The sequence below is a fragment of the Rhinopithecus roxellana genome, chromosome 12, assembly GCF_007565055.1.
Source record: "Rhinopithecus roxellana isolate Shanxi Qingling chromosome 12, ASM756505v1, whole genome shotgun sequence".
NCBI classification, from domain to species: Eukaryota; Metazoa; Chordata; class Mammalia; order Primates; family Cercopithecidae; genus Rhinopithecus; species Rhinopithecus roxellana.
In genome coordinates this window covers 129,748,988-129,768,865 of record NC_044560.1, presented here as the reverse complement: position 1 = coordinate 129,768,865, position 19,878 = coordinate 129,748,988, and the positions used below count along the sequence as shown (strand labels likewise).

At 43.7% G+C, this 19,878-nt stretch overlaps 1 long non-coding RNA gene across 1 annotated transcript; it reads left to right on the top strand.

Moving 5' to 3' along the window:
• The first annotated feature begins 253 nt into the window (after positions 1-253).
• On the top strand, positions 254-19,314 carry LOC115892110. Its single transcript, XR_004051998.1, has 3 exons — positions 254-420; positions 7,240-7,562; positions 19,191-19,314. It is a non-coding gene; the product is annotated as an uncharacterized LOC115892110 (long non-coding RNA).
• The last annotated feature ends 564 nt before the right edge of the window (positions 19,315-19,878 follow it).

Sequence of the window (19,878 nt, the reverse complement as noted above, 5' to 3'; positions counted from 1 at the left end):
GACAGGTATCAGCCATTTTCTTGCTCTCTGGGTTCTGGCAGCTGAGCTGGGGCTTGGGCCTTCCATGTTCTCTCTGACCATCTTGGGTGTCCTCTGTTTTCGCCCAGCTGACTGTCCTGTGGTCACCCCACCTTCCCCATGGCTAGTGCAGCAGGAAGTGGGGAGTTGCTCAAGGGCCCCACAGGACACTGCTCTCTGAGATCCAGGAGAGGGAGCCTGGGACACAGCAGGGGCTCAGAGCTGGAGAGACTCATCCCAACTTACTCTGCAGCCAGGATGGGCTCAGCCCTCCCCATGCTGACATCCCCTGGGGTCTGTCCTAAGGGTTTGGACCTGGTCAGGCCCCTCTGTGTAGAGGAAGGATGGACAGTGGCCAGAGAGTCCGTCTGGGGGGGACGTTGCTCACACCTGAGAGGGCAGGTAGGGATGCGCCATGTTCTGGGAACAAAGAGAGCTCATCCCTTGCCCCCAGGTTGTGTACATGAGAGAGCTCTGTCCTCCCTCCTGGCTTCACGAAGGACAGCAGGGGGCAGGTGGTCACATCCCAGATAGTGCCTGGGCGTGATCATCACATACTCTTCGAGCTTCCTGAGGTGCAGAGGGAAGGTCACAGGGGGCCTGGCTATTCCCCAGAGGCACTGTGGGCCCTCAGGCAGCTGTGGTTCTGTGTCAGCGCTGGGCTCAGCCTGTCATGCCCTAGAGAACAGGACAGATGGAGCGGGGGTAGGGCATTTAGGGAGCAGTCACAGAAAGAGTTGATGAGGATGGAAGGAGATCATGAGGTGAAAGTGCCCAGAGTGGTGTCGCGTGCACCAGCGCTGCCCTGGCAGATGCTTTTTTTTTTTTTTTTAGACGGAGTCTCGCTCTGTCGCCCAGGCTGGAGTGCAGTGGGGCGATCTCCGCTCACTCTTAGCTCCGCCTCCCGGGTTCACGCCATTCTCCTACCTCAGCCTCCCTAGTAGCTGGGACTACGGGTGCCCGCCACCACGCCCGGCTAATTTTTTGTATTTTTAGTAGAGACGGGGTTTCACCGTGTTAGCCAGGATGGTCTCGATCTCCTGACCTCCTGATTCGCTCGCCTCGGCCTCCCAAAGTGGCTTTTTAGCTGGACCCCAGGGAAGGAGTGGGTGTGTGGGGCAGGAGGTACCTGCAGAGGGAGCGGCCTCATGCTGGCGGCTGCCTGGCTGCAGGGAGGAGCTGATAGAATCTGTATGGAGAGCTTGGAGGGTAAGGAGGACGTGGGCTGGGGTGCCCTGTGAGGGTGGACCCTGCTTGGCTGTGGGTTCCGCTGAGGGAGGTCAGCAGTCGCTGGGAAGGCTCCAGGCTGGAGGGACTCTGCCGCCCTCTGGTGGACTGAAAGGGAAGTGTGGGTGGCCGCAGTCCCAGGCCAGGCTGCGTGTTTTATTCCACATGGATTTGCACATTTCACGCGAGGTCACCCACATGTTATGTCAGAGCTCCATCACGTTCCAGCCACATGAGTCCCAGTTTCTGTGGCTGCAGGTTCACTGTCCGCCCTCTTTCACAATCACATGTCCCAGACACAGATTTGTGTCACCTGTGAGTTTGTGTTTGTGTGCAGTGGGCTGCACTGTGTATGCCCTGGGGCAGTGATGTCTGCGGCTGAGCACTGGTTGGAGATTTGGGAGCAGAAGAGGGAGGTACAGGGTGGGAAGATCAGTGTCAGGGGAGCAGAGAGGGAGCAGGGACAAGTCATCTTTATTTCTTACTCCCAGGGGACCAGAACTCAGGACCCTGACTCTGGGGCTCAGCACCACACCCTGTTAGTGTCCCTGGGTGTCGCGAGTGCTCATAATTTTATGTTGTCTTGGATTTTTTTAAGTTGTAAGTTTAAGTGCCTTATATCAGAGGCAGGACTTGGTCACCATGACAGTTTTCAATACTGTACCTGGTCCAAATGGCTCCAGTTGGTGGCCAGAGATAAAATCTTAGAGGCATCTCTCCTGCTTAATGTGTTGGGCTCCCCTGTCTCCAGCTGGTTCTTTTAAAAGGACAATTCTGACCTTTTTATTCTTAAATTTAAAGTGACCACCTCTCAGTCACAGCGTGATCTCCTGGCCCCAGTGCCTGCTTTAAACGAACTCAGTCAATAAACCTGTCAGATAGCATCCTGGCCCCAGTAAAGCCAAGACCCACAGGTCCCTTTTCTTTCTTCCTCCCTTTCTTTCTTCCTCTCTTTCCTTCCTTCCTTCCTTCCTTCCTTCCCTCCCTTCTTCCTTCCTTCCTTCCTTCCTTCCTTCCCTCCCTTCTTCCTTCCTTCCTTCGTCCTTCCTTCCTTCCTCCTTCCTTCTTCCTTCCTTCCTTCCTTCCTTCCTTCCTTACCTACACTACCTACCTCGCTCCCTTCCCGCCCCTCCCTCACTCCCTCCCTAACTCACCCTCTTTCTTTCTTTCTTTTATTTTTCTTTCTTTCTTTTCTTTCTTTCTTCTTTCTTTCTTTCTTTCTTTCTTTCTTTTCTTTCTTTCTTTCTTTCTTCTTTCTTTCTATCTCTCTCTCTCTCTCTCTCTCTCTCTCTCTCTTTCCTTTCCTTTCCTTTCCTTTCCTTTCCTTTCTTTCTTTCTTCTTTCCTGTCTTTCTTTCTTAGAGTCTCACTCCATCACCAGGCTGGAGTGCAGTGGCGTGATCTCAGCGTATCACAACCTCAGCCTCTCGGGTTCAAGCAATTCTCCTGCCTCAGCCTCCTGGGTAGCTGGGACTACAGGCGCGCACCACGCCTGGCTAATTTTTGTATTTTTAGTATAGATGGGGTTTCACCATGTTGGCCAGGATGGTATCGAGCTCTTGACCTCATGATCCACCCACTTCAGCCTCCCAAAGTGCTGGGATTACAGGCGTGAGCCACTGCACTCGGCCCAGGTCCTTTTCTTTTCCCTGTTTGGGCTCCCTCACCTTGGTGTCTGTGGTCTCCAGGTGTGCTGTGTGCCCCCCCAGTGTTGGTAAATAGTAACAACACTTAAACTTTCACATTGTGGTTGTGTCACAGAGCCTCACCTGCCATCCAGGGCCTGACACTGAGGCTGCCCCATGGGACCCTTGCAGGTTGAGCCCCTGCTGGTGCTCTTTTCTTGGGGCCTCTGGTGCTGCTGGGGACAGGAGCTGCCAGCTAACTTTATGAAGAAACTGAAGAGTTTTATTTGAAATAGTGGGGTCAGATGATGTATTCCTGGGCTTGGGCTGGTATAACAAACACCGTAGCCTGGGTGACTTAAACAATAGAAATCTATTTCTCACAGTTCTGGAGGCTGGGATGTCCAAGGTCAAGGTTCCCGCTGATCCAGTCCTGGTGAGGGACCCCTTGCAGATGCCTGCTTTCTTGCTGTATCTGCACATGGTGGGTGCTTGGGAGGGGGTGGAGAGACAGAGAAGGAGAGAGAACATTTTCCTGTGCCTTCTTGTTTTTATAAGGGCACTAATTTTATCATGAAGCTTCCACCTTTTGACCTAGTCTTACTCTAATTGCTTCCCAAAGACCCTCTTCTCCAAGTTCCATCACATTAGGATAAAGGCTTCAGCAATTTTTGGGGGACACATTCAGTTTCCAGCAGGGGAACTGGGAGCTGCTTCCTTTCCCATTCATGAGACCTGGCTTTCTTTGCTGGGATGGTTTCACACTCACAGTCCCACACTGGGCTGTAGCCCCACAGAGCTGTTTCCTCCTCACTTCTTCTGCCCATTCCTGGGTTTTTCTTCCTGTGCTGCCATCTCCCTGTGGCTTCACCTGCTTCAGTTGCAAGCAGCTGCCCCTAGGTCACTGCCCACCTCACTATCTCTGGCCTCATTGTTGCAAGAGAAGGGTGGTGTCACATTGTGGTTTTGATTTGCATTTCCCTGATTGTTAGTGATGTTGAATATTTTTACGTGTTTGTTGGCCATTTGTATATCTTTCTTCAGGAATTGTCTATTCATGTCCTTTGCCCACTTTTTGATGGGATTGTTTGTTTGCTTTTTCCTTGCTAATTTGGTTGAGTTCATTATAGATTCTGGATATTAGTCCTTTGTCAGATGTATACATTGTGAAGATTTTCTCCCACTCTGTGGGTTGTCTGTTCACTCTGCTGACTGTTCCTTTTGTCATGTGAATGCTCTTTAGTTTAATTAAGTCCCAGCTATTTATCTTTGTTTTTATTGCATTTGCTTTTGGGTTCTTTGTCATGAACTCTTTCCTAAGCCAATGTTTAGAAGGGTTTTTCTGATGTTATCTTCTATAATTTTTATAGTTTCAGGTCTTAGATTTAAGTCTTTGATCCATCTTGAGTTGATTTTTGTATAAGGTGAGAAATGAGGATCCACTTTCATTCTTCTACATGTGGCTTGTCAATTATTCCAGCCCCATTTGTTGAATAGGGTGTAATTTTTCCATGTTATATTTTTGTTTGCTTTGTCAAAGATCAGTTGACTGTAAGTATTTGGGTTTATTTCTGGGTTCTCTGTTCTGTTCTGTTGTTTCATGTGCCTATTTTTATACCAGTACCATGCTGTTTTGGTGACTATGGCTTTACAGTGTAGTTTGAAATCAGGTAATGTGATGCCTCCAGACTTGTTCTTTTTGCTTAGTCTTGCTTTGGCTATATGGGCTCTTTTTGGTTCTATATGAATTTTAGGATTTTTTTCTAGTTCTGTGAAGAATAATGGTGGTTTTTTTTTTTTTTTTGAGACGGAGTCTCACTCTGTCGCCCAGGCTGGAGTGCAGTGGCCGGATCTCGGCTCACTGCAAGTTCCGCCTCCTGGGTTTATGCAATTCTCCTGCCTCAGCCTCCCGAGTAGCTGGGACTACAGGCACCCACCACCTCGCCTGGCTAGTTTTTTTGTATTTTTTTAGTAGAGACGGGGTTTCACCATGTTAGCCAGGATGGTCTCGATCTCCTGACCTCGTGATCCGCCCGTCTCCGCCTCCCGAAGTGCTGGGATTACAGGCTTGAGCCACTGCCCCTGGCCAATGGTGGTATTTTGATGGGAATTGCATGGGATTTGTAGATTACTTTTGGCAGTATGGTCATTTTCACAATATTGATTCTACCCATCCATGAGCATGGGATGTGTTTCCATTTGTTTGTGTCATCTATGATTTATTTTAGCAGTGTTTTGTAATTTTCCTTGTAGAGATCTTGTGCCACCTTGGTAGGTATATTGCTAAGTATTTAATTTTTTTCCAGTATTGTAAAAGGAGTTGAGTTCTTGATTTGATTCTCAGCCTGGTCACTGTTGGTGTATAGGAGACCTACTGATTTGTGTACATTAATTTTGTATCTGGATAGTTTGCTGGATTCTTTTATCAGTTCTAGGAGCTTTTTGGAGGAGTCTTTAGGGTTTTCTAGGTATACAATTATATCGTCAGCAAACAGTGACAGTTTGACTTCTTCTTTACTGATTTGGATGCCCTTTTATTTCTTTCTCTTGTCTGATTGCTCGGCTAGAACTTCCAGTACTATATTGAATAGAAGTGGTGAGACTGGGCATCCTTGTCTTGTTCTAGTTCTCAGAGGGAATGCTTTCAACCTTTCCCCATTCAGTATTATGTCGGCTGTGGGTTGGTCATAGATGGCTTTTATTACATTGAGGTATGTCCCTTGTATGCTGATTTTGCTGAGAGTTTTAATCATAAAGGGATACTGGATTTTGTCAATTTTTTTTTCTGCTTCTGTTGAGATGATCATGTGGTTTTGTTTTTAATTCTATTTATGCGCTGTATCACATTTATTGACTTGCGTATATTAAACCATCCCTGCATCCCTGGTGTGAAACCCACTTGATCATGGTGGGTTAACTTTTTGATATATTGTTGGATTCAGTTAACTAGTATTTTGTTAAGGATTTTTGCATCTATGTTCATCAGGGACATTGGTCTGTAGTTTTCTTTTTTGGTTATGTTCTTTCCTGGTTTTGGTATTAGGGTGATACTGGCTTCATATAATGATTTAGAGAGGATTCCCTCATTCTCTATCTTGTGGAATAGTGTTAATAGGATTGGTACCAATTCTTCTTTGAATGTCTGGTAGAATTTAGCTGTGGATCCATCTGGTCCTGGATTTTTTTTTTTTGTTGGAAATTTAAAAAATTAACATTTCAATCTCACAGCCTGCTATTGGTCTGTTCATGGTATCTAATTCTTCCTGATATAACCTAGGAGGGTTGTATCGTTCCAGGAATTTATTCATCTTATTTAGGTTTTTTAGTTTATGCACGTACTGGTGTTCATAGTAGCCTTTAACGATCTTTAGTATTTCTGTGGTGACAGTTGTAATATCTCCTGTTTTGTTTCCAATTGAGCTTATTTGGATTTTCTTTCTTCATTTCTTGGTTATTCTTGCTAATGATCTATCAATTTTATTTACCTTTTCAAAAAACCAGCTTTTTGTTACATTTATCTTTTGTCTTTTTTTGGTTTCAATTTCATTTAGTTCTGCTCTGATCGTGATTATTTTCTTTCTTCTGCTGGGTTTGGGTTTGGTTTGTTCTTTTTTCTCTAGTTCCTTGAGGTGTGACCTTAGATTGTCAGTTTGTGCTCCTTTAGACTCTGGTGTAGGCATTTAGGGCTATGAACTTTCCTCTAAGCACCGCCTTTGCTGTTTCCCAGAGGTTTTGATAGGTTGTGTCACTATTGTTGTTCAGTTTGAAGAATTTTTTAATTTCCATCTTGATTTCGCTGTTGACCCAATGATCGTTCAGGAGCACGTTATTTAATTTCCATGTGTTTGCATGGTTTTGAAGGTTCCTTTTGGAATTCATTTCCAGTTTTATTCCACTATTGTCTGAGAGAGTACTTGATATGATTTTAATTTTCTGAAACTTATTGAAACTTGTTTTGTGGCCTATCATATGGTCTATCTTGGAGAAAGTTCCATGCACTGATGAATAGCATGTATATTCTGTGGTTGTTGTGTAGAATGTTCTGTAGATATCTGTTAAGTCCATTTGTTCCCCCTTGGGAGGCTAAGTCAGGAGAATTGCTTGAACCTGGGAGGCAGAGGTTGCAGTGGGCTGAGATTACGCCACTACGCTCCAGCCTGGGTGACAGAGTGAAACTCCATCTCAAAAAAAAAAAAAAAAAAAAAATTGGAGGTGGGGCCTTTGGAGGTAATTAGAATAAGAGTCCGTCATAAAGGTAGGGGCTTCATGATGGAATTAATGCTCCTATAAAAAGTGGAAGACCCAGGAAAATGATCTCTATCTCCTTTTTTCTGTCTTGCCACTCCCTCCCAACCCTCCACCATGTGCAGATACAGCAAGAAAGCAGGCATCTGCAAGAAAGCCCTCACCAGGACTAAATCAGCTGACACCTCCATCTTGGACTTCCCAGCTTCCAGAACTGTGAGATATAGATTTCTATTGCTTAAGTCACCAAGGCTATGGTGTTTTTAATAGCAGCCCAAGCCCAGGAATACATCATCTGACTCACTGCTTTGAATGAAGCTCTTCAGTTTCTCCATCAACTTAGCTGGCAGCTCCTGTCCTCAGCAGCATCAGAAGCCCCAACAAAAGAGCTCCAGGAGGGGCTCAACCTGCACGGGGGGCAGCCTCAATGTCAGGTCCTGGATGGCAGGTGAGGCCTCAGTGACAAAACCACAATGTGAAAGTGTAAGAGTTTCTAACTACTTACAGACACTGGAAAGCACAGGGCACACTTGGAGACCATGGACACTGGGGTCGGAGAGCCTAGGCAGGGAGGAGAGAAGGGAACTGTAGGCCAATGGCTTTATTGGGTCCAGGGTGTTGTTGACAGGTTTCCAGGAGGGAGCTTTGATGGGTGTGTTTAAAGCAGCAAACACTGGGGCAAGAAGATCACGGTGTGGCTGAGAGGTAGTCACTTTAAATTGGAGGGCAAATGTCAGAACTGTTTCAGTTTAAAGGAGGCAGCTGGAGAGAGGGGAGCCCAGCACACTATGCAGGAGAGAAGCCTCTAAGATTTTATCTCTGGCCACCAACTGGAGCCATTTGGACCGGGCACAGTAATGGAAACTGTGATGGTGACAAATATGGGAATCACTCTGACATGTTGCAGTTAAATTTACACCTTAAAAAATGGATGCCAAGACAACATAAACAAGACCTAGGGACACCAACGGGGTATGGTGCTGTGCCCCAAAGTCAGGGTCCTGGGTTCTTATCCAAGTGAGAAATAAAGATAACTTTTCCCTGCTCCCTCTCTCCTCCCCTGACACTGATCTTCCCACCCTGCACCTCCCTCTTCTGCTCCCAAACCCCCACCCAGTGCTCAGTCCCAGATATCACTGCCCCCAGGGCATGTGCAGTGCAGCCCACTGCACACAAACACAAACTCACAGAAGGTGATGACAATTTGTGTTTGGGACATCTGATTGTGAAAGAGGGAGGACAGCGTACTTGCAGCCACAGAGACTGAAACTAGAACGTGCTGGAACATGCGGTGTTTGGTTTTCTGTTCCTGTGTTTGCTGAGAATAATTGTTTCAAGCTTCATCCATATCCCTGCAAAGGAATGATTTATAATCCTTTGGGTATATACCCAGGAATGGGATTAGTGGGTCAAATGGTATTTCTTGTTCTAGATCCTTAAGGAATTGCCACACTGTCTTCCACAATGGTTGAACTAATTTACACTCCGACCAACAGTGTAAACATATTCCTATTTCTCCATATCCTCTCCAGCATCTGTTGTTTCCTGACTTTTCAATGATTGCCATTCTAACTGGCATAAGATGGTATCTCATTGTGGTTTTGATTTGCATGTCTCCACTGACCAGTGATGATGAGCTTTTTCCATATGTTTGTTGGTCAATAAATGTCTTCTTTTGAGAAGTGCTTGTTCATATCCTTCTCCCATTTTTGATGGGGATGTTTGGTTTTTTCTTATAAATTTGTTTAAGTTCCTTGTGGATTCTGGATATTAGCCCTTTGTTGGATGGATTGATTGTAAAATTTTTCTCCTATTCTGTAGGTTGCCTGTTCATTCTGATGAGTTTCTTTTGCTGTGCAGAAGCTCTTTAGTTTAATTAGATCCCATTGGTCAATTCTGGCTTTTGTTTCCATTGCTTTTGGAGTCATGAAGTCTTTGCCCATGCCTATGTTCTGAATGGTATTGCCTAGATTTTCTTCTAGGGTTTTTATGGTTTTAGGCCTTATGTTTAACTCTTTAATCCATCTTGAGTTAATTTTTGTATAATGTGTAAGGAAGGGGTCCAGTTTCAGTTTTCTGCATATGGCTAGACAGTTTTCCCAACACCATTTATTAAATAGGGAATCCTTTCCCCATTTCTTGTTTATGTTAGGTTTGTCATGGTTGTAGATGTGTGGTGTTACTTCTGAGGCCTCTGTGTTCTGTTACATTGGTCTATATATCTGTTTTGGTACCAGTACAATATTTTTTTGGTTACTGTAGCCTTGTAGTATAGTTTGAAATCAGGTAGTGTGATGCCTCCAGCTTTGTTCTTTTTGCTTAGGATTGTCTTGGCTATACAGGCACTTTTTTGGTTCCATATAAAATTTAAATTAGTTTTTTCTAATTCTGTGAAGAAAGTCAATGGTAGCTTGATGGGGATAGCATTGAATCTATACATTACTTTGGGCAGTATAGCCATTTTCATGATATTGATTCTTCCTATCCACAAACATGGAATGTTTTTCCATTTGTTTGTGTCTTCTCTTATTTCCTTGAGCAGTGGTATGTAGTTCTCCTTGAAGAGGTCCTTCACATCCCTTGTAAGTTGTATTTCTAGGTATTTTATTCTCTTTGTAGGAATTGTGAATGGGAGTTCACTCATAATTTGGCTCTCTGTTTGTCTATTATTGGTGTATAGGAATGCTTGTGATTTTTGCACACTAATTTTGTATCCTGAGACTTTGCTGAAGTTGATTATCAGCTTAAGGAGATTTTCGGCTGAGACGATGGGGTTTTCTAAATATACAATCATGTCATCTGCAAACAGAGACAATTTGACTTCTGTTCCTATGTGAATACCCTTTATTTCTTTCTCTTGCCTGATTGCCCTGGCCAGAACTTCCAATACTATGTTGAATAGGAGTGGTGAGAGAGGGCACCCTTGTCTTGTGCCTATTTTCAAAGGGAATGCTTCCAGTTTTTGCCCATTCAGTTTGATATTGGCTGTGGGTTTGTCATAAATAGCTCTTATTATTTTGAGACATGTTCCATAAACACCTAGTTTATTGAGAGTTTTTAGCATGAAGGGGTGTTGAATTTTATCAAAAGCCTTTTCTGCATCTATTGAGATAATCATGTGGTTTTTGTCATTGGTTTTGTTTATGTAATGGATTATGTTTATTGATTTGTATATGCTGAACCAGCCTTACATCCCAGGGATGAAGCCATCTTGATCGTGCTGGATAAGTTTTTGATGTGCTGCTGGATTCGGTTTGACAATATTTTATTGAGGATTTTCGCATCGATGTTCATCAGGGATATTGGCCTGAAATTTTCTTTTTTGGTTGTCTCTTTGCCAGGTTTTGGTATCAGGATGATGCTGGCCTCATAAAATGAGTTAGAGAGGAGTCCCTCTTTTTCTATTGTTTGGAATAGTTTCAGAAGGAATGGTACCAGCTCCTCTTTGTACCTCTGGTGGAATTTGGCTGTGAATCCATCTGGTCCTGGGCTTTTTTTTTGGTTAGTAGGCTGTTAATTACTGCCTCAATTTCAGAACTTGTTGTTGGACTCTTCAGGGATTCGACTTCTTCCTGGTTTAGTCTTGGGAGGGTGTATGTGTCCAGGAATTTATCCATTTCTTCTAGTACCTTTTTAAACCAAAAACACATTCTACTTTTTATAATATACTTTGATATAGGGTTTTAAAAATATCTGTTTTAATCACATACTGTAATTACATAATAAGCTCCTAGTAACCGTTTGATATGCTTTGGATCTGTGTCTCTGCCCAAATCTCATATCAAATTATAATCTCCAATGTTGGAGGTGGGGCCAGGTGAGAGGTGATTGAAATATGGGGGAGGTCTCTCATGATATAACATCATTGCCCTTGGTGCTGCCATAATAATTGAGAATTCTTGTGAGATCTGATTGTTTAACCATGTGTAGCACCTCCCCCTTGCTCTCCTCTTCTTGCTTCCATCATGTGAGATTCCTTGCTCCCTCTTTACCTTCCCCCATTGTAAGTTTTCTGACGCCTCCCCAGAAGCAGAGCAGGTGCCAGAATTATGCTTCCTGTACAGCCTGCCAAACCATGGGTGAATTCGACCTCTTTTCTTTTTGTTTTTTCTTTTATTTATTTATTTATTTTTGAGATGGAGTCTTGCTCTGTCACCCAGGCTGGTGTGCAGTGGTGCGATCTCGGCTCACTGCAACCTCTGCCTCCCTGGTTCATGCCATTCTCCTGCCTCAGCCTCCCGAGTAGCTGGGACTACAGGTGCCCACCACCACGCCCGGCTAAGTTTTTATATTTTTAGTAGAGACGGGGTTTCACCGTGTTAGCCAGGATGGTCTTGATCTCCTGACCTTGTGGTCCACCCGCCTCAGTCTCCCAAAGTGCTGAGATTACAGGCATGAGCCACCGCACTCGGCCTCAACCTCTTTTCTTTATAAATTACCCAGTCTCAGATATATCTTGGTAGCAACATGGGAACAGACTAATACACCCTTATATTCAGTAGAACAAACTAGAAAGTAAGCAGTTCTAACTATGTACCTGATGTGAAGCTCAGGACAACGAACAGAGTTATGAAGATAATGCCTGGAACCTCTCCCAGCGTGGCCAAGAGGCATAGCTGGGACATGGACTGGCTGTTGTTCCCAGGCTTTGCTATGGTTACATCTCTTGAACTCAGAATCTAAGAGCTCAAATCTAAAGACATAGGACTATAGACAAATTAAAGAAATGTGTATATGCAGAGCAGCTGTTTGATGACCTTAAAACATCTAGTAGGCATTATAAACCTGTCTGCCAACAGACCCAGGCACAAATATCTAAATTAAATTCTGAAGACATTTCTACTTTATTTTACCAATGATTTAAAAACCATCTTTATTTAAAGATTACTAAAAATGCATGAACTGAAAAGCATTTGCACTTATTTACTTTATGAGTACTCATTTATCTTTACATTAAATTGATACCATGTGTAAACTATATACAAACATATGGATAGACATATACGTAATGTAATGTATTGCATATACATGTACCCATAAAGATAGAGGGTGACAAAAAGACTTTAGAGTTTTAATTTTAGGACTTTAAGCATGAGATGGGTAAAACTCAGTATTTTAAAAGGACAGATGGATTCAAATTGTGCCTTTGTAAATGAAAAAAGTAACTTTTTTTTTTTTTTTTTGTTTTGAGACGGAGTCTCGCTCTGTTGCCCAGGCTGGAGTGCAGTGGCTGGATCTCAGCTCACTGCAAGCTCCGCCTCCCGGGTTTACGCCATTCTCCTGCCTCAGCCTCCCAAGTAGCTGGGACTACAGGCGCCCGCCAACTCGCCCGGCTAGTTTTTTGTATTTTTTAGTAGAGACGGGGTTTCGCCGTGTTAGCTAGGTTGGTCTCGATCTCCTGACCTCGCGATCCACCCGTCTCGGCCTCCCAAAGTGCTGGGATTACAGGCTTGAGCCACCGCGCCCGGCCAGAAAAGTAACGTTTATCTGAAGAAGTCCTTACTGAGTTTTAGAAAAAATGGGTAGCAAATTTACATCTCAAAGCACAAAAAGGGACAGAATTTAAGCTTTTACAAGAAGGAATTTGGATGTGTTCAAGAAAGATTAAAAATAGATACTAAGTTAACACAAAAATGATAGAAATTTACCATAAGATTTTATAAGAAAACTAATTTTATTTTAATAGGTAGCTTTAATTTGGTCTCTGTTTACCAACTGGACCACTGAGCTCAGGACAGAGCCCATTAAAGAAGAGGGATGACAAAGTCTTTGCAATTTTTAGATCCTAATAATTTAAATATGTGAAAAGAAGACACGGTTGGAAGGGAGAGGACCTAGACCTTTAAAAATCAAGGATTTCACTGAATCCCAGTCCCCGAGAAGAGTAAAATGTCATGGGAACCATAATGTGCAACACTTCCACAGTTTACTTTGCTACAAGGCATTTTTCTTATTGTTTAAACTGTGTCTTTCTTATCTAAACATGCAAAGATATAAGTAGTCTTCTGAAGTAGTAATCATTTATTATAACCACTGTTAGTCACCTCCCAAACCATAGATTTATCACTGACACAGAAGCCAGCACACAAACAAGATGAAGTATTTGTACAGTACAAAGTAATCTCTGATGCCCCTAAAAGCCAGAGGTCAGGTAACACAACGGAAAACAGAGCAGAGTTTTAGACCTGAAAGGAATCCATTCACTTACAACTCTTGGGGTTCCATGTGGAAAAACAGAGAATCCTCCCAAACAGAAATGTCTGTGGTATCTTTCCTGTTTTTCCTAAGTGGTCACAGGCTGTTCAGAATTCTTTAGGTCCCCTCATGTGGCATCAAGGGTAGCAAGAGGGAGACAAAGAGAGGAATGAATAAAAGAACAATTGTTAAAGGAACAGAGAGGCCGGGCGCGGTGGCTCAAGCCTGTAATCCCAGCACTTTGGGAGGCCGAGACGGGCGGATCACGAGGTCAGGAGATCGAGACCATCCTGGCTAACACGGTGAAACCCCGTCTCTACTAAAAAAATACAAAAAACTAGCCGGGCGAGGTGGCGGGCGCCTGTAGTCCCAGCTACTCGGGAGGCTGAGGCAGGAGAATGGCGTAAACCCGGGGGGCGGAGCTTGCAGTGAGCTGAGATCTGGCCACTGCACTCCAGCCTGGGTGACAGAGCGAGACTCTGTCTCAAAAAAAAAAAAAAAAAAAAAAAAAAAAAAAGAAAGGAACAGAGAGACTAAGCACATGATTTAAAATGATTCCAGTCACCTGAAAAAAAAAATTCAAGAAACAAATAAGAAAAGGAGAAAAGTGAAGCAGCTTAATTGTCTGGGGTAAATACCCAAGATTTATTGTCTCATGGCCACAGAAACTAGGTTCACAGTGGAAGTTTAATAGGTGAAAGAAAGAGAAGAGCTCTCTGCAGCAGAGAGCGGTCCTGGAGAAATGGGTTGCTGCTTCTGTGGTGAAATGCAGCAGGTTTTATAGATGAGCTTGAGGAGGTGGTGTCTGATTTACAAAGGGCATGAGAGATTAGTCAGACCAGGTGTTCCATTTGCATAAGGTGCAAAAAACTGGTTAGGTCTAGGTGTACTATTTGCATAGGGTGTGAACATCTGGCTTCCCCCACCATAATCTTTTATTATGCAGATAGGTTTTCTACCTGGCTGGCACCATGTTGCCAGTTTCTTTACTGTACATGTGGTGACTAAGAAAAGGAAAGATGGAGCCTCCATGTTGAACATGTCTGGCTGCTGCTGCCGCCCCCCACCCCACCCACTGCCTCGCCGTGGTAGCTTCTTTCTGTTGGCACAGCTGCTGGCATTCACCTGTGCAAGATTCCAGCTTGCTTATCTATTTCTGCAGTTCGATTTTTTAGGCTGCTCTTTGTTAGAAAAGAAATGTTTTGGGGGCTGCTTTTTTATTAAAAGGGAAATTTCACCAAGGACTCTGTTGCTCTTACTATCTGCCTAAGTACTTTCTTTCTATCTCCTGTATCATATTTCCCCCCAAGAAGTAGTAACCCTAACTGCTGTTAAGGGGTGTTGGACAATGACTCTTTCTGGCTACTTCCTGCTGAAAAGGGGTGTAGTGTGGGAAACAACAGTTAAGTCTCCTCCTGAGGTCAATCTAAGGATCCTCAGAAGAGATGCATGTCCATGTGTGGTTCCATTGTGTGCAGCACCATTTGGAGTTTAATAGCTTCTAGGTGAGAAGAGATAAATGTTACAAGATGGTTTAGGTATAGAGTTTGAATATGAGTATTAAGATTACCATTGGTAGTGGAGGTACTATAGGTCACAACCATGACAGTAGAGTTTGATACTTGTCAACTGTTCTGGTGGGTTGTAATACTGATTTCCTCCATCAGGTGTCACTGCACCTTACCAGAAGCGTTAATATAGAAGCAACTTTCTTTTTATTTTTTTCTTTTTGAATAAGTGGCATTGGATTGGGTGTCGAGAGTAACTTTAGTGTTAACTTTGGCTAAATCTTTTCTGTAATTATTAGTCCTGCTATAAAGATGATAATTAGGTAGAATGTTACAGCAATTAGAATTTTCCATCCAGTATTTCACATTGTGAGTGCCACAGTGTATAGTCATGCTGCAAATAGTAGAGTGAGTATAACAATTTCTGCAAGGGTGGTGTAGTAAATAATTTCCATCTAAAATTTTGCTCCCCAAGATAGAGAATTTCCCTTTTGGGCATCTATGAAATTACAAATGTGATCCCATAGATAATCAAAATCTCCCTGCAAGTATGTGTCAAAAATAAGTTCTAATATCTGGAGGCGAATCTTGAGAGGAAAGGTAGAAATGACAAAGTATCTGGTGAGGTAGGGGTGGGACTGAGGAGGATGAGTAGCCCTCACTCACTTATCTTTTATGATTTTCAGCTTAAGTTCTCCTATCTCTTCACATTGATATCTGGGACATTCCTCTAGGCTGTCAAGGGTTGCTCCCTCAGCTTTCCAGACTTTGACTCGAGTGTCACGTATCCAGGATTCAATACCTGTAACTTTTACCACTGAGGGTGTTGAAAGAAGAACAGTGTAAGTTTCTTCCCAGCTTGAGCTTAGGGAAGGAGAGAGAGAAGGGAGAGCTTTCCTAATACCAAATCTCCTGGGTTAAATAAAGGTGGTCTTATTTTCTGGAGTTGGGCTTCTGCTAGTTGTGTTAATTTCTGTTGAAAGTGAGCCAGAGAGGTTACATGTTTAATCAATTCAAAGGTTTAATAGAAAGTCATTGGTAAGGCTGGGCGTGGTGGCTCATGCCTGTAATCCCAGCACTTTGGGGGGCTGAGGTGGGTGGATCACCTGAGGTCAGGAGTTTGAGACCAGCCTGGCCAACATGGTGAAACCCTGTCTCTACTAAAAATAAAAATAAAAAAATAACCGCGTGAGGTGGCAGGCATCTGTAATCCCAGCTACTTGGGAGGCTGAGGCAGGAGAATGGCTTGAACCCAGGAGGCAGAGGTTGCAGTGAGTGGAGATTGTACCACTCCAGTCTGGGTGACAAGAGCAAAACTGTCTCAAAAAAAAAAAAAAAAAAAAAAAAAAAGTCATTGGTAAGGAAAGGTCATCCATACAGCATTTCGAAAGGGCTTAGGCCTAACTTTGAAAAGGTATTTCTTACCCACAGTAAAGCCATGGGAAGAAGAGCAACCCAAGGAAAGTGAGTTTCTTGGAATCGTTTTCTGAGGTGTCTTTTGATAATATCATTTGTCTTTTCTACCTTTCCTGAGAACAGGAGTCTCCAAGCACAATGGAGATGACACTATATGCCTAATGCCTTTGAGATCCCCTGTGTGATGGCTACCTTAAATGAGGGGCCACTGTCAATTTTGAGGTACTTAGGTAGACCAAAGCAGGGAGATTTTTTTTATTAGCTAACACTTTTATTACCTCAGAGGCCTTTTCTGTAAGGCATAGAAATGCTTCTACCTAGTTAGTGAAAGTATCTACCTGTACCAGAAGGTATTGGATGCCCTTCATCTTTGGCATGTGGGTGAAGTCTATCTGCCAGTACTCCCCTGGATAGCTTCTCATCCTTTAAGTTTGAGGAGGAAGAAGCCACCTGTTGGAATTATTTTTAAGACAGACTTCTCAAGCATGAACAACCTGCTCAACTGTTTTTAATAAGTTCTCTCCTGAAAACAATCACTGGGCACACTGAGTTTTATCATTTCTCAAGTGAAAATCTTGGTGAAAGATATTAAGGGTGTTCCACTGGCTAGAGTCTGGCAAGTGGAGTTTGCCATCCTCTGACTATTGCCATCCTGAGGGCTGGAAAGTGTACCCTTGAGAGATGGCCCAATCTATCTCTGCAGGGGAGTACTGAGGCTTAATTTTTCTTATGAAGCCTTCCCAGATTAGAGAGCCTTTTAGTGTGTTAAGATCCTGAGGCTTTCTTGCCGTTGACTTGGCTACCTGATCAGCTAACTTGTTTCCTTTGGCTAAGTCATCTGTTCCCTTCTGATGTCCTTTACAATGCATTACTGCTACCTCTTGTGGAAGGAAAACTGAGGATAATAACCTGTTAATTTCCCGATGGTATTTTATATGAGATCCATTAGTGGTAAGACTCTTTCCTTCCAAATTGCAGCCTGAGCATGGAGAACTAAGAAAGCATACTTGGAGTCAGTGTAAATGTTAGCTACCTTTCCTTTGCTTAATTCAAGTGTTCTTGTAAGAGCTATCAGTTCAGCTGGTTGAGCATTTGTGCCTGGAGAGAGGAGCCCACTTTCAGTGATATCATTCAGAGTGATTATGGCATATCCTGCCTTATGGACTCTGCTTTACAAAGAAACTTCCATCTGTGAAGAGGATCCAGTTTGGATTTTCTAGAGGAGGTTCCCTGAGATCCTCCCTGGCTATGTAGGTCTATACGACAACTTCATAGTCATGCTCAGGTTCCTCGGGGAGGAAAGTGGCTAGGTTTAGGTGAGAACAAGCTTTCAATTGGATTGTAGACCTTTCTAATAGCAGAGCATAATATTTAAGGAGCCAGCTATCTGTTAGCTAAAGGCTTCCCCTAGAAGACAGCAGTCTTGTTACATTATGTGGGGGTATAAAGAGTTAAGCCATTTCCAAGGGTTAATTTGGTGGCCTTCAATACCAGTAGGGCCACTGTGGCAACTGCTCAGAGGCATGCTAGCCATTCTTTAGCCATCAAATCAAGTTCCTTGCTCAGGTAGCCCACTGGCTGTTGAGCTGGTCCTTGGGCTTGAGTTAAAACTCCCAGGGCCATTCCCTGCATTTCTGAAGCATAAAGATTGGAGGCCTTTCCTATGGGAAAGCTGATGGATGGTGCCTTAAGTAAGACTTGTTTTAGCTGGTTGAAGACCTTTTGAGCTTCAGGTTCCCAGGTTAGAAAATGAGTTTTAGCTACTTGAGTTTCTTTTATTAGGTGGTATAAGGGATGTTCTATCTCACCATTCCCAGGTATCGATAGTCTGCAAAATCCTGTAATGCCCCAAAATCCTTAGTTGCTTGAGGGTTTTAGGGAGAGGGAAAAAGGAAATGGACTTAATCCTTTCTTCCTCTAATGCTCTGGTCCTTTCAGACAATATTAAGCCTAGGTACTTCACTGAGATTTGGCAAAGCTGGGTCCTGGATTTTGAAACCTTATGTTCTCTGCTAAGAAATTAAGAAGAGTTTTCAGTACCTTCCTGAGAAGCTTCCTCAGTTGCAGCACAGAGGAGCATATCACCCATATATTGCAAGACCCTGACCTGAGGATGGGACAACTGAGAGAGGTCCTTTGACAGTGCCTGTCAAAAGAAGTGAGGACTATCTCAAAATCCCTGAGGCAGCACCATCCATGTTAACTGGGTGGTCTGGCCAGAGGGATCTTCAAAGGCAAACAAGTATTGAGAGTGAGGATGTCATGGTATAAAGAAAAAGCCATCCTTTATATCTAGGATTGTGAACAATTTAGTTCCCCCAGGTATTTGAGTTAGCAAGATATAGGGATTAGGGACCACAGGATGAATTGGGACTATGACCTTATTAACGAGGCAGAGGTCCTGAACTAGTGTCCATTCCCCTTTGAGTTTTTGCATTTCTAATATTGGGGTGTCACAGGGGCTGTTATAGGGTTTGAGGAGGACTCAACCTATTCTTCCTTGAACTGCCCATGCTTCTGGGTTAGTATTAGCTTCCACTGGGGGAGACAAAGTATTTATCCTGGGGCTATAAGGATGTTGGCCCCTACGTGAGTAAAAATATTTCTGCTTAATAAAGCAGTGGAACTTTCAGACATACTTAAGAAGGCATGTATAAATAATAGGTCTCCCACTCTACAACTAAGGGGTTAAGAAAAACATCAGGTTAGAACCTTTCCTGAGATGTCTATCACAGTCATGCTACAGGAAGAGGGGAGGCCTGGATTAGAGAGGAGAGAGGCTGGCTCCAGTGTCCAGAAGGAGGTCCACCCTTCTTTTAATTTCCAATATCACCTGGGGTTCCTGTGCAGTAATGGAAGCTTGAGCAGCTGGAGCCAAGGGTTTGAATCCTGGGACCCATCGGTCCCATTGGACCATCTGTGAAACTGATTCTCATCTGAGTGACCTCCATCTCCAGGGGCAGTCTGATGGAATGGGCGCTGTCCAGGTTCCTGCCCTCTCTGGAAGCTTGATAATGAGGAACCCTGATGTGTCACTACGGAGGAGGCTGTGGGAAAAAGCTGTTTCTCAGGGCTGCCTGGATCACAAGGTGGGGGCACTTTTGACTTGGCTGGACCTGTGAATTACGGGAATTCTGCTCCATGTCAGCAACCAGCTCTTTCAACTTGTGTTCCTCTTTGTAGCCGATTCTCTTGCCTGATTCCTGAGCCTGTTCTAGAGTCCTCCTCACAATGCCTGATGGTCAGGGCTGTGTGTGGAGACCTAATGAAGGGTCTTGTGTGCTCACACAGAGTGTCCAGAGGACAGGCTTCATGACCTCCCCTGCCCCAACCCCACAACAAGATCTAGATAGTGGGCTGGGTCAGATAAAGTCAGAATCCCCAGCAAGGGTGTGTTTCCTGGCAGTGCTGAGGTCTATATCCCAGATTAACTCTCAGTGTCTTTGCAAATACATTTTATGTTTTGCATGCATTGTTGGCTGGGCAGTCTCATGTCTCTAAATTCTTGTATCACTCTGTGGATAAGGTAATAAAGAGTCTGCATGTAAGTATATAAAAGCTATCTGATCAGGGTGGGTATGTTTTACATAGTGAATTTGTTTTTCAGCAAAGATGTTTCAAAAAGTTATGACAGAGTGTATATAC